At 35.1% G+C, this 15123-nt stretch overlaps 1 protein-coding gene across 1 annotated transcript in view; it reads left to right on the top strand.

The window, feature by feature from the left end:
- Positions 1 to 15123, top strand: part of rsh (Rap GTPase activating protein radish) — a 1018586-nt gene that overhangs the window by 695670 nt on the left and 307793 nt on the right. The window lies entirely within an intron of this gene.

Raw genomic sequence — 15123 nt, 5'->3', positions numbered from 1 at the left:
ATGGGTAGTGATCGCTTGGAGTTTCCCCACTCACCAGAAATGACCTCGCCTTCACCTGTGTCTGATGAGGATATTATTTTGGAAGAAATTCATCCCAAGAGTGCAGATGGGCGGAAAAGAGATGGTGCAACGACACATCACTTCATGGATAGGAATTGTCTCCCAATAAGTACACGGAATGATAAAAGGAAGGTAAAGTTAAGCGTTAAGATGAGTGAAATACGTGCAATGAGTAAATTCAGTGGTAAATGTAATGAGAACGCTACTTCTTTCCTGGAAAAATTTCAAGACGAATGCAATATAATGTGTATAGATAGATCACAATATATGAAATTAATCCCTCATGTATTACTCCCACCATGTTCTTTATGGTTTAAAGCAGTACGTGATCACATCAATACTTATGAGGAATTTAATGCAGCACTGATCGCAAATTATGAAAATGACTTTTTGCTTGCAAATAGAGATGCCACCATTAGAAATCAACATTTCAATCCTCGTTTGCACAAATCTGTTGTCGAGTTTGTTGTAAATACATACAACGAATTAAAAGTCGTAAATCCATTGCAATCAGAATCTAGAATCATAGCATCAATTCGAAATTTGTTACCGTTCAAGCTACAACAGATCCTGTTTTCTACACAGTGTATGAGTTTCAATCATTTATTAATGCTTGTGCAATGTTATGAAACTCAATACCATGCTTTGAATCAACAAGCAGGAGGAGGTAAAAATAAAAATAATTCAGATCATTTTGTACCTGTTCGGAATCTAAATATACGTAATGTGAACAATACCGAACACAACCTAAATCGATTGAATTCAAGCAACCAGAACGAGCAAAATAGGCAAAGATATGTTGGGAATCCACCTAACCTAACCAATCGTGACAATAATTATGTCAGATCACTTAACCGAAGTAGACACAAAAACAATCGAAATACATGGCGAAATTCCAGGAATACAGCAAACTACGTGGACAGACGTAATTGGAGGTCAAGAGATTGCACTTCGTATCAAAATCAGAATCACGACGCAATACATGTACAAAATAGTACGGAACCTAATCATGATTGTGCAGTACAATGTACTTTATTAGAATCATATGCAAATACGAATTTAAGCTGAATACATTTGATGAAGTAAGGGTTAAACCCATATTAGCTATAGATTTTCATGAACATTTATTTTATTTTTATTCAATTTAATTTTCTTTGATTTTCATTAACTAACGATAAGTTTCCAATGATTTTAATTCTTTCTTGTTAACGTGAAGGATTATAATTTAATTCATGATTGATTAAACACAAAAATTATTTTCATTATATTAATTTGTGTTGAAACTTTATTGTCAAAAATAAGTATTAATGAAATGAAAGATTTGTTATAAATGTATCTATATATATGAAATGAAGATACATACGAGGTGTGATCAAAATACAAAGGACATATGTAATGTAAGATTATTATTGTAAACAGACCAGTGGTTCTTGAAGATAAAAGCCAAGCTTGCTTATGACTTTTATATTCAGTCCAATTGTCGGGCGACATTTTATATAACGAAATACTTTGGATAGATTAATAATTACCTGTACCTTGGGCAGAAAGTGCTCATACATAAGCAATATACTTAATAGAATGTTAATTTAATAATAACAAAAGAAGAATGTTTTTAATATCTGAAAAAAAGATAGACAGTGTTATGTAATTAGTTGCTATGGAATTGTTTATGGATACCTAATCATCTTGTATGTGTGCATCACAGTTTGAATAAAAAATATATTAAAAGTGTAGTAACTAATAAACCATTTGATACCGTTCATCAACTTTATAATTCTGATAGATAAGGTGAGAATAGTAGTATATATAATTATTAAAGATATTTTTACATACAAACTATTACTACCACTCAAGATTTAAATATATCATCGATCGAACCAGGTTGACGACTACCCTTGGTGAGTCGTTATAAGTGGTAGTCATTTTGTGTTATTTCAACATCTCATTTTGTACAGTGTATCTATGGTTTCTTGTCAATATACTCATAATAGTGACGCATATTCTACTTATACTACAGGAGCGCATCCACGCGGGGGTCCAGAGAGTCCGGACTCCTATTTATACTTCCTATGTAAATCTATGGTTATTTAGCACAGAAATAATTGGTATAGCGCAGTGTAAAGATTTGATTTTACACTTTAACTGTACTCCTTCTTTTCTTATAAAACTCTGTAATTGGCCCCTGCCCTCCCCAAATATCGTCCCTGTTACGTACGTCACCCCACACGAAAACTTTTGAACGAAAGTGATTTTTTTTTCAGTAGATAACTAGAACAATTATAACGACGAGTTTGTTAATGGATTCAATCCGTTAATATTTTCATGGGTAACGGTCACTTACGCCTACTTGTTACTCCAGGCTGTAACCTGAATGATAACGAATTTTTCAACTATGTTTCTTACAATGAATAGGTAGAGAGTCTATCTAAGCTGAGTTCGCTAATGAAATCAATCCGCTCACTTCTAGAGAGTAACGATCGAATTTGTTAATGGGTTCAATACATTAATATTTTCATGGGTAACGGTCACTTACGTCTACTTGTTACTCCAGGCTGTAACCTGAATGATAACGAATTTTTGAATTATGTTTCTTACAATGAATAGCTAGAGAGTCTATCTAAGCTAAGTTCGCTAATGAAATCAATCCGCTAACTTCTACAGAGTAACGATCGAGTTTGTTGATGGATTCTATCCGTTAACATCTTCACATGCAACAGTAACTTTAAATGTAGATGTGTAGACCTATACACTATTTTCTACTGTTGAAACAAATATATATATATATATGTTTCAACAGTAGAAAATAGTGTATACACATCTACATTTAAAGTTACTATATATATATATATATATATATATATATATATATATATATATATATATATATATATATATATATATATATATATATGTATATATATACTATGTATATATATATATATATATATATATATATATATATATATATATATATATATATATATATATACAGTAAAAATGGTTGTGTTAATTCAACTCAGTTTTAATACAGGGTAGTGGTTCCAGCGTGACTACCACTATGCGCTGTTAGTTCAACACAGACCCCGCGGTGTTGGCGTTTAACATAGGGGATGTGTTACGTCTTTAACACACAACCGGTGTTGAACGGTGTTAAATACGGATCTGTGTTAGTATTTTCGGTGCTGATTCGATAACATGTCAGGGTTGATAGTGTCGAGAAAAGTGTTGAGTGTTACTTGTGGCGGTGTTGCACCAACAGCAAGAAAGTAACACAGTGTGTATTGTGTTAATATTACACCATGTCAAGTATAAATATAACACAGTCCCTGTGTTACTTCAACATCACTTTCTTATTATTTCAACACACAATCTGTGTCATAATTTGAGGTCAAAGCAGTATAAGTAACACCGTTTTGGTGTTAATTCAACACTCCTTATGCTAAAATTCAAGGTCAGACCACCAGATTAACACCGTTTTTGGTGTTAGTTCGAGCCCAGTTCTGTGTTACTACGATACCTATTTCGGTGTTGAAATAACTCCGTGTGTGGTGTTGATGTAACCATTTTTCTGCGTTGGATAACCATGTGATGTGCATGCTTAAGCTTACCGAAGATTCTAATTTTAAAATAAGAATAGTAAACTACAGAACACTTCATATAGAAAATCTTCATAAAAATTTTTGTCGTCCTCCCCAACATTTATTGTGAAGTATTTCTTGATGGTGCGAAACACAACCTTCACCAACATCTTGTTCAAGAATGATAGGAAACTCTTACCTATATCCTTATAATTTGTTTGCCTCTTAATGGTGATTCAACTTATTTTCCGCCATTTTTGAAGCACAGTCCCCGGTATCGACTGGTGAGCTCTAGTTCAGTGTAGAAGTGATACAGTAATACGATGTTGTTTCTCGCTGTTGACATATTTCTTGAGGAACATTATGTAAAACAATTGAAAACACATCGCGCGGTTTGCATGTTGAAATTTTGCGTATACCTGGATTTGTTTAAGTATTTTTTCTACTGTGTTTGTCTGTAGCTTCAATTTATAAGCCTATATAATTATTTGCCCAACATAATTGGCAATCACACAGAAAACAACACTCAAAATTCTACACTTGTGTTAATTTAGCAGACAGGCTGTGTGTCGTTTCAACTACCGGCATTTGACTCACAACTTCAAATGGAGAGTGAGTTTTTCTAACCAAATGTTTGTGTTATATTTTAACACAATCGTGTTAACACGTAGGCATGTTGTTGAAATAACACAACGATTTTTTACAGTATATATATATAGTATAATAGGGTTACCATTTGTCTCAAATTAGATGAGACATCCCTAACTTTTGGAAAGACTTAAGCGTTCCGACTTACGCCTAAGAAGGACGCATTATATTGCCGGATGCGAAATTATTCAAAAGACCAAATATTTTTGGTTATATTTGCTTTCGGCTCACGATGTGTACCTATGACCAGGGACGTACACAGGGAGTGGATGCGGGAAGTCCGGATCCTTCCCCTGAAATCATGATGTTTGTGTATATTTAGTGTGATTTAAGCAGTGATTTTACAAATTTTAATATAATTTATCCTCATACTAAATTTATACCTGTCTGAAAAACTTTGGATCCCTCTACACCGAAATAAATTCGTTTCTACGTGCCTGCTTATGAGTATTGATATGGTTGTATTCCTAACATATTTCTTTATCTTTTTACCACCAATGAAATCACCGCCACTATTTTTTTTATTTATTTTTTTTTATCGGTCAGTGAACTTCGTAACTTCTCTTCAAACAAACGTAAACAAGCTGACGTTAAGAGTTTTCTGTTTCGTGTGTTTTTGGTTTAAGTAGTTTTCTTAAACAATTTTCTTTCATGTATGTATTTATCATTTTTTTTCCTTTTATTATTCTTAATAAGGTGTTTCATTTACGTATTTGAGTATAAGGAACCGGAGATTTACACATGTTTGATAAGTGTATCCTTCCTTAGGCTTAACGAAAAATGGTAACACTAGTGTACACTTGTAGAACGCTACAAGTTACACATGGCGCCGTTAGATAGTTGCAAATACCCTCCAACAGCAGCTGACATCTACTACCAGCGAAATTGTAGCTTTCCGTTATCCTCTTTCCTGTCTTTAGGAGTTATATAACAAAATTTGTTTTTCACGTAGTAACAACATTTAAAATAAAATTGCAGAATAAATAAATAAAATAAAAATCATTAAAATTCTATGTTATTTAAAAGGAAACAGAGAAAAAGGTCGCATAGAAAGCAATGAAAAAATACAAATATGGCGCAGGTATTCTACATCGTTAATAATTCACACTCACATTCCATATAGTATTATTATTATTAAATACTCTGCCTTTCGGCAAGTCCTCGTCTAAAAAGTTTTTTTTTTTTTTTAATTTAGATTTAGACCTGGAAATGTTTCTTCAACGTTTTTCGATCTTCAGCTTCCTATTCCATACATTACAGATTTTTAAATCTATAATTTGTCCCATCTATGTGTCAAGATCATACTTTTTTTTTTTGCATTATGCTTTAGTCACATAAAACATTAACCCAAAATTGTTGCAAATCTGTTAAAAAAATGTGTACATTGGTATATTTCCTCTTGCATTTCGTACTAGAAAAGTTACATGGACATTTGTATATACGAGAAGCATTCAATAAGTAAAGAGACAAATTGCTATAGCTCAATAAAGATTTATTTCAATCTTTCAAAACTAAGGCTATTTTTCAATATAATCACCCTTTACAGTTATGCATTTGTCCCATCTTTCTTGCAGCTTCCTAATTCCCTTGGAGAAGAAATCTTTCGATTTACCACGAAGCCACCTTTGCACCGCTGCCTTAACTTCCTCATTGTTAGCAAATCTTTTTCCACGTAGGGCGTCTTTGAGTGGTCCAAACAGGTAAAAATCAGATGGGGTGGGGTCTAGGATGTAGGCAGGATGAGGTAAGACCTCCCAACCCAATTCTTGAAGCTTATCGCGGATCAGCTGGGCTGTATGAGGGCGGGCGTTATCGTGCTGAAGAATGACTCCTTTTGACAAGAGTCCACGGCGTTTGCTCCTGATAGCTGGTTTAACTTTGTGTTCTAGCATCTCAGAATAGTATAGGCTATTGATAGTTCTCTGATCTTCAAGGAAATCGCAATAGATTGGACCCTGTGAGTCCCAAAAGATGGTCAGCAGCACTTTACCAGCGGAAGGTTGAACCTTGAATTTTTTGCGAACGGGAGAGCTAATGTGTTTCCACTCCATACTCTGCCTTTTGGTCTCATGGTCGTAGTGATGGATCCAGGCCTCGTCGCAAGTCACTATTCTTTCAAAAAAAGCGTCTCCTTCAATCAAACTTCGTTGCGTTAAGGCTTGACAAATGGAGAGCCTTGATTCTTTATGAGCGTCAGTAAGCTGTCTGGGAACCCATCCGGCACACGTTTTTCTGTACTTTAAAATGTTCCTAATGACATTGCGAACAGTTCCAACACTTACTTGAACTTCCTCAGCTATCATTTCAACAGTAATTCTTCTGTTATCACGAATAAGTCCGTCAATCCTCGATTCCAACGAAGAAAAAGAAACTTCCATTGGACGTCCACGTCGGGGTTCATCACCTACACTTGTTCGGCCACTTTTAAACCGATCAACCCACTTGTACACATTCGCACGGTTCATACAACTGTTACCGTACTGTCTCAACATTCGAGAAAAAATTTCACTTGGTTTTACACCTTCTGCGACTAAAAACCTAATGACTGAGCGCTGTTCTTCTAAGGTGCAATCTTCTAGAGGACTTGCCATGATGAATTGATATTTTTGAAGTTATGTTGACATCAAATTACGAAACAGCAGATCAGAGCATATCCCAAGGTTGCCAGCTAACACCCCTGAAACAAACAAAAAAATTATTAGTGTTAAAAATATAGACTTTGTCTCTTTACTTATTGAATGATCCTCGTACATTCATATAAGATTATTTAAAATAACGCATAGTTCTCAGAAGTTAAATACCTTTTTCTATATAATTAAAGAAATTTCCCTGGAGGAAGTATGCCAAGAGGAAGTAAACAATATAAATCATCTTTATTTTGCATTTTCTTAGTCTTATCGGTGCCGCATTGATAGCAAAACATAAAATATTAGTTTCTCATACATATGCCGAAAAATGAATATTTCCCTATTTGCCTGAAAACATTTATTTTGAAATAGTTAAAAAAAAAAGAAACTTATGACAAGTAACAGTTACGTAATCTAGAAGCAAAGTAAGAAAACCTATACCAATATGTGTGTGGGGGTTTGTGTGCGTCTTCTTTTCCTCGCAGAAAGTTGTTAGAGATCTCCGGCAGATGGCAATACTGTTCACAAGGCGGACTGTGATTGATAGCCCAAAGGCGACAACAGGTCTTTGCTTTGAATTATGCATCGTGTGGGGCCGCTGCTCTTGGTAACCATGGAGATTCGAGTTTGTGCTCTTTACGTTCAGTTCTGCTTTTTCGCGACAAATAGAGAGAGAGAGAGAGAAAAAAAGAAAGAAAAGGTGAGGAAGAGAGAATGGAAGTGAATTGATTAAAGATTGACAGGAAATAAGAAGAAAGTTCATGAATATAGAGTTTGTTGTTGTTGTTATTTTCTGTTCTTTTTCTCTATTGTTAACGTCTATTGTTTTCGTAGTTGACAATTTTTGCATTGGTTCATCTTAGTCCATTAGAAATCGTTACATTTAATTTAGAAATCATTAGTAACTATGTAATGTCCGTCCAAATTTATTAAAGAGTTTGGTTTATCAATGCTCCTTTTTTGTATTTATTTTATTTGTCTGCCTGGGAGACACAATATCTGAAGAACTACTTGATGCTATACCATCACTTTTGTCCAGAGTGTTGAGGGTCAAACATTAGGACTCAAGTTCGTTGATGGAGATGATCCCTCCAGTCAAAAACCTATTCTTCATGTAGTTTATTCTTGTGGAAGTAATTCTGAATAGCATCCTTCCATGAATAGCATCCTGCAGTGTTGTTGAGATTAGCGGGACAGTATAATGTTTAGGATGCAAGATAGTAATATCTCCTTGAAATACAACACTAAAATGAAACTAAATCAATTTCTCCTAGACAAATATAAAGACTTAAATATTTTATTTTTCCAAATGTTTATTCATTTCAAAGCAAAGGTTTAAATATAGCATTTAATTTGAGGTTAAATGCTATATTTAAAGCTTAGACTTGGTAAAATTTTACATGTTAAGGAGTTTTGTATACCAAAAACCAGACTAAATTTCTTCAGGTGACGTACACTGTGACTTTGATACGTTTTTTTAAAATAAATCACAATTACAGTATCTGAAGAACTCTCACAATCTTGACGTGATAAATACGGATGTGAAATATTTTCCCCGCACATATCTTTGTGTCCCCAAGTCAGGGGCCCATCAAAGTTACAATTTGAATTTAGTGAAATTTTCGGGGAGGAACAGAGAGAGACTTTATTGCTCAATAAGAATAATAATACCTGTACATTAAAATTGTTCAAAATATTATCCTCTTGCGTCGATACATCTTTGCCAGCGGAATTTCCAATCTACAAAGGCAGCCTGGAAGGTCTGTTCAGGAAGTACGTTTAAAGCCATTTCACAAGCTGCTTTCACGTCATCAATTGTTCTGTTACAATATTCTTTCAAAGGGGATTTCAAATGGGGAAAGAAGTAGAAGTCTATGGGAGCCAAGTCGGAACTGTAAGGTGGCTGGAACAGCGTTGCCACGTTACATTTGCCCTGGTAGCTGGTCATGACGAAGACAGTATGGGCTGGAGCATTGTCATGATGAAGTTTCCAATCGTCCCTGATATTTGGTGTGGTCTGCCGCGCCGGATCATTAAACTCTGTCTCGTGAGGACTTCTATGTAAACTAGAGTTAACAGCTGTCCCAGGAAGTACAGACTCACAGTAGATGATCCCCTTGATGTCAAAAAATACAATGAGCATGGTCTTGATCTTTGATTCGTTCATTGGAGCCTTCTTGAGGATACCGAGATGTGCCATTTAACACTTTGCATTTTCGTTTCTGGATCGTACTGGAATATTCATGTTTCGTCACCCATGATAACATTGTGCAAAAAGTGATAACCATTTTCATGTTTCTCCTAAACATCTTGACAAATTTCAACTCGGCGAAATTTTTGGTCGTCTGTCAAAATTCTTATGACAGGCTTCGCACACACTTTTTGTCACAATCTTGTGAACTATAGTTTTTGTTTAATGCCCGACATGTTAAATATTCCAAACACTCATTCGACGGACTGTTTGCAAAAGTCTTTTCACACGAGTTGCATTTTCGTTGTTTGAGAAAGTTGATAGGCGTCCAGCACGGGCTTCGTCGTCGACCTCTTCACGGTCTTCCAAAAACACCTTGTGTTATCTACAAATTTCCCCTTGTGATAAACGTTCATCCCCGTAGGCCTATTAAGCCACTGGAAAAGTTTCCGGTACAAGCTTGCCGAATTTTACACAAATTTTGATCGCGTATCTTTGTTACAGTGAGCGAGACGAAACAGAAGTTTACGAAATCGCCCGTCCTTCACCTCCGAGAGCTTGAAGACAACAGAGCAAGCATTCGCTCAGTAGTTGACTTACACCAGTGTTGATCCCAGCGCATAGAGCGCGCTTCAATGTACAATTGGTTCACAATAAAATGTGTGACATTACTTTCTGGACACGGGGGAACGTTGACTCAGTGGTAAAGCGCTTACCCTGTTGCGTGATGTCCCTGGTTTGATCCCGGTCAAGTAAGTTCGTGGATGACAGACATCAATGTCCATTGGTATTCTCGGGGTACTCACGTTTCTTCTTAATTCTTATTCCAACAATACTCCCATCATTATTCACTTGCCTTAATCATCTCTCTCTTCCTTAGTCTAATAGCCATAATCGTGAGACGTTAAACTGAGAAATTTTATTTCATATTACTTTTACATTCCGGACAGACCTTGTACGTATTATCAGGAAAGAAGAGACACCTTGTGGAAAACTAAGGAACTAGTTTTAAGATGCTCAAACAAGGAGAATGAAGATCTTACCAAGTTGAAATATTATTCATTTAGACGAATTATAACGTGAAAAACAAATAATCAACTTTTAACATATGAATATTAATACAGAAAAACTGGAAACATTATTTACAAATAGTGGTCGAAGACTAATACTTTTTTATGTATTTTGTGAAAATATTAAATGGACATTAAAACCTATGAAGATTAAATTAACTTATGATTAATAATATATCAAAGATCGTATATTCTGCCATAAAACACATGTACACTTGAGCAGACGAATTGGAATTTCTTCTGTGACTTTTTTTTTAAAAGCAAAATCTTAGAATCGTATTAGAATTTAGTACATTTCATTTGTGAAGAACGTAAGTACTCTCTTATGTCCTAGCCTAGTGCAGTAATACGAGTAATTCTCGAGTTGATAAAGAAATATTATTTTTAATTCAAATGTATATTGTTTTCTCTCTTACACAACTTCATTATGTCAAACAAAATAAATATGTGATAATTTTGAGTATTATGAAAATGAACCAATCGAATTTCTTCAATAAATTTCCAATGAGATTACTTGATTCAGTCACGTGAGAAAATGAAGATCATCTGGTTTTAGTCCATGGTCTCGAATACGTTCAATGATATGAAGTTCCGAGCAACCAATAACGTTCAATAGGCGTGGTAACAGCTGAATGCCTTTACATGAAGTTACGAATAGCCAATAATGTTTGATAATCGTGGTAACAACTGAATGCTTTCAAACACATGATGGCATGAGCAGCCAATAACGTTTAATAGACATGATAACAGTTGAATGCTTTCAATCACATGAAGTTACGAACGACCAATAATGTTTAATCAATGTGGTAACAACTGAATGCTTTCAAACATATGATGGCATGAACAGCCAGTAACGTTTAATAGACGTGTTAACAGTTGAATGCTTTCAATGTCATGATGTCATGAACAGTATATCTGATAATCACTAGCAGACCCAAAAGAAAAGTTTCGAAGGTGGTGGATTGTCTCCGCGGCGATGAAGGTAGGACTGATTTTGGATAGGTGGTGTTGAATAGGATAGGAGCACTTAACACTGATGTCTTCTGCCTCGAAGTGTCCGTCTATGTAACCAGTCTTTGCAGGAGGAGCTTGTGGAAGGGTTGAAGGGGTCCTCTTCGTATTTCTTCGGGTTCCATCGGTAGTGCAACATCCATCGGCTGCGTGCTGATGTTTGTGCCAAAGTATCTGGTCTTATTTACTAATACGGAATGCTTCCAATATGAAGTGATATTGCAATACTGACAGGACAATAATCAACTCTTATTAAAATTTCAGTTACGTACCGGTAGTAGTTTTGATCAACGTAATAAAATCTTTATTTAGATCAAAGATCCAATATATTTCAGGCAAAAATTTTCTTGTAGGTACTATACCTGGAGAACTACATATAGTGTAGCCAAACCCAAACTATCAGTTAACTCAGTATGATGTGCTTATCCCGTAAAAGACACATAAACTTGATTTACGGGCTATTAAATATTTTGTGGCCCCTGATTGAGAATCCAATATATTTAATTCAATCAAAAATTTTCTTGTAGACCTTATATCTCAAGAACTACGTACAGTGTAGCCAAACCTAAACTATCACTTAACTCAGTATAATTTACTTATTCCGTAAAAAATACAAAGACTCAATTTTGGAAAAGTTCAAAAATTTTGTGGCCCCTGATCCAAAAATGCATCAAGAGATCCAATATATTTCAACCAAAAATGTTCTTGTACGCCTTATATTCGGAGAGCTACACATAGTGTAGCCAAACCCAAACTATCATTTAATTCAGTATAATATGCTTATTCCGTAAAAAAAAAAAAAAAAAAAAAAAAAAAAACGAAATCTCGATTTAGGAGCCGTTCGAAAATTTTCTGGACCCTGAACCAAAAACCACTTATTGGCCAAGATCGCAACCGTTTGATGCATTTTTGGACCATTCCTAAGATTCTTGGCCAATATCGCAATCTTTTGATCCATTTTTTTGAATCATTCCTAAAATTCTTGTTAGAAACAAAATACTTCTCCTTTCGTGAAAGAGGATGTTGCAAAATGAAATCCTTAAGTTTAACGTCCCACGGATATGCCGGTTAGGCTAAAGGAGACGGTGATAATGAGAAATGAGTGAAATGGTGGAATGAAGAAAGTGGGAGGAAACGGAGGATGTTGCGGTATTGAATCTGTCAGAAGAGGTATCAATTGCCTTGGCAATGTATGTTTCACTTACATTTCCATAAAATATTGTACAGACGATAAAAATATGTCTTATCGATATTAGACAAGATAGAATGCTTAATAGAAAGACGAAGAGAGGAAGTATCGTCTCCTTCAAAGGTTCACTTTTGTTACTTGCAGCACTAACTACTACGTTTGGAATCAGAAACACTGTTTTGTTTTTGGTTTGTGTGATACATTGATGGCAAAGCCTCAGCATAACCTATGGTACCTAATACTTAATTGCTACATGCTGTTCTTAATTCTGTGGACTCAGTCGCAATAAGCCCTAAAGAAACAAATATAGTATACATCCTTTGCATGAACAGCTGCAGGAAGGATGGTGAGACGAATTAAACTTTTTCAACTAAAAAATTATATTTTAGCCTCGTATTCTTTCAAAGATAGGTGTAGGATGCGTGACCTACGATATAAATTAAACGATTTGTTTTACCTTGATTAAGATAAACAAAAAATGCAGTAACATCTTCAGAGCTTCTTACAGAAAACCTCACAGAATGTTAGCTTTTTATAGTTGACCGGTTGATTGATTTTTATTAAAGCCCTTTGTCAGCAGTGAGGCATAATGTGTAAGTCCATACCAAGCTCCATAAACAAAGGCTACCAACAAAAGTACAAAAAATCATATTTGTTCGATAGTTATACATGGACCATACTTTTATTGTGGAGTAGGCAATCCACCCCCTCTGAAACTCTCTTTTGGATTCACTAGTAATTAACACATCTACTGCTCATGACATAATATCATTGAAAGCATTCGGCTGTTACCACGCCTATTAAATGTTGTTGGCTATTCATGACATCATGTTTTTGAAAGCATGCAGTTGTTACCACGTTTATTAAACATTATTGGCTTCTCTTAACTTTATGTCATTGAAAGCATTCTGTTGTTACCACACCTATTAAATGTTGTTAACTACTCATGACATCATGTCTTTGAAAGCATGCAGTTGTTACCATGTTTATTGAACGTTATTGGTTGCTCGTTGCTCACAAAACTTCATGCCATTGAACGTATTCGGAACCAGGAACTTAATCCGGATGACCTTGGTTTTTTCACGTGACTGAAACAACTAATCTCATTGGAAATTTAAAGAACAAATTCAATTGGATCATTTTTATAACTCACATCATTATCATATATTTATTTTATTTGACCTGATGAAGTTTTGTGAGAGAGAAAACACTCTACATGTCAATTGAAAATATATCTTTATCAACTCGAGAATTATTACTTGTTTTCCATGTTCAATCCAGCACGTGAAATATTGGAGAACTGCTTGAGTTAACACAAAGACAATTCTGGTCTAAAAAGCCAGAAATACTCATAAAGGCAGGATCCGAAACAGTGATAATACATCATCCAATTGAAAATTATCTGATATATGTACAACAGTCCATTTTATTATGTAACGCCAGGTAGGGGTATCTAATGCAACACCCTGTTTTTTTTTTGTTTTTTTTTTTTCGCAAAGAAAGTATTTTGCTAGCTATTTCTCTGTATCTTGGTGATTCACTTGAAGAATGTTTCTAGCCTTAGTGAACGAACGTGGCTAGGTAAAGCTATTAAGCCAGTAAAGGAGGGATAGGATAGGAAGTTCCATTCACATATATTTCAGAAATGGCTGGAAGAAGCTAAAAGTAATAAATAGCTGAAATAGTTGAATGTGTGGGCTAAAGCTGTAGCTGTATTGAAACACTAAGTTCCGTTAGATCAATGAAGTCTGCCGGGTCTTGTCAGAAGAACGAAAGGGCAAGCGTTTGCGCGCACCAGGTGATGTTGGCACTACGGTGTTCACCCAGTATTGTGAGAAAGTTGGGAAGCTACTTGAATGAAAGAAGTTACTAACTCTAGTCTATAAAACCAACATTAACGGTGAGGGGAGCCAATATAGTGGACACAAATCACCCCAAAAACGCAATTGCTACAAGCCGACTGTTATGCCTTGCGCCTCCTCACACCAGAGGCTATTGCGCCAGAAGTTTAGTTTTTCCAGCTATACGTATGCAAGAACTATTATTTCTTTATTTATTTTCTATTCTGTAAGTGTGCATGAATTGTAAAGAAAAAACTAATTTGACTTGTTCTAATGAAAGGAGCTTCCTCGTGGATGAGCGCTTAGCGTACATGCCTTTGGTTGGGTTCGATTCCCGGCGGAATTTCGTGCGGTTCTGATCCCATGTTAAGCTGCAGGTCCGCGTCTTGTAAAGGAACGCTAAACTCAAATTCAGATCGTTGTAATGAAGTCAATTTGGACCTTTTTTCTATCATAATTTTCTCTGTCTCTCTTATATATATATATATATATATATATATATATATATATATATATATATATATATATATAATGTCAATTTGTCAGTTCCTCGGGAGAGTTCATGAAGAAACATCCAAAGCTTACCGGTATAGATTTATCTTAAGTTGGACTTACTTTTTAATGGATTGTGCCACCAGAAATATTTTTTTTTAAAAAAGAAAAAGTAAATTTTAGTTCTTTAACTATCTGTGTCACGGAAAACAGTAGCAGCGAATTTTACATCCACATCTTTAAGCTAGAATAGTGAGATCTGCCCCTACTGAAATATCTCGATTTTCAAAACATTTGCAATTTATAATTTGTAATCAGTTCCCAATAGTTCTACTCATTTCACTCGTTGCTCTATCTACTTGTATGAAGAACTTACAAACTTTACAAAAGAGGTGGATGTTAATATGTTTTTTGAA

This window comes from Thermobia domestica, chromosome 9 (assembly GCF_964235325.1).
Source record: "Thermobia domestica chromosome 9, izTheDome1.hap1.1, whole genome shotgun sequence".
Taxonomy (NCBI): Eukaryota; Metazoa; Arthropoda; class Insecta; order Zygentoma; family Lepismatidae; genus Thermobia; species Thermobia domestica.
The sequence above is the reverse complement of the archived record's forward strand: the minus strand, read 5'-3'. Positions and strand labels throughout refer to the sequence as shown.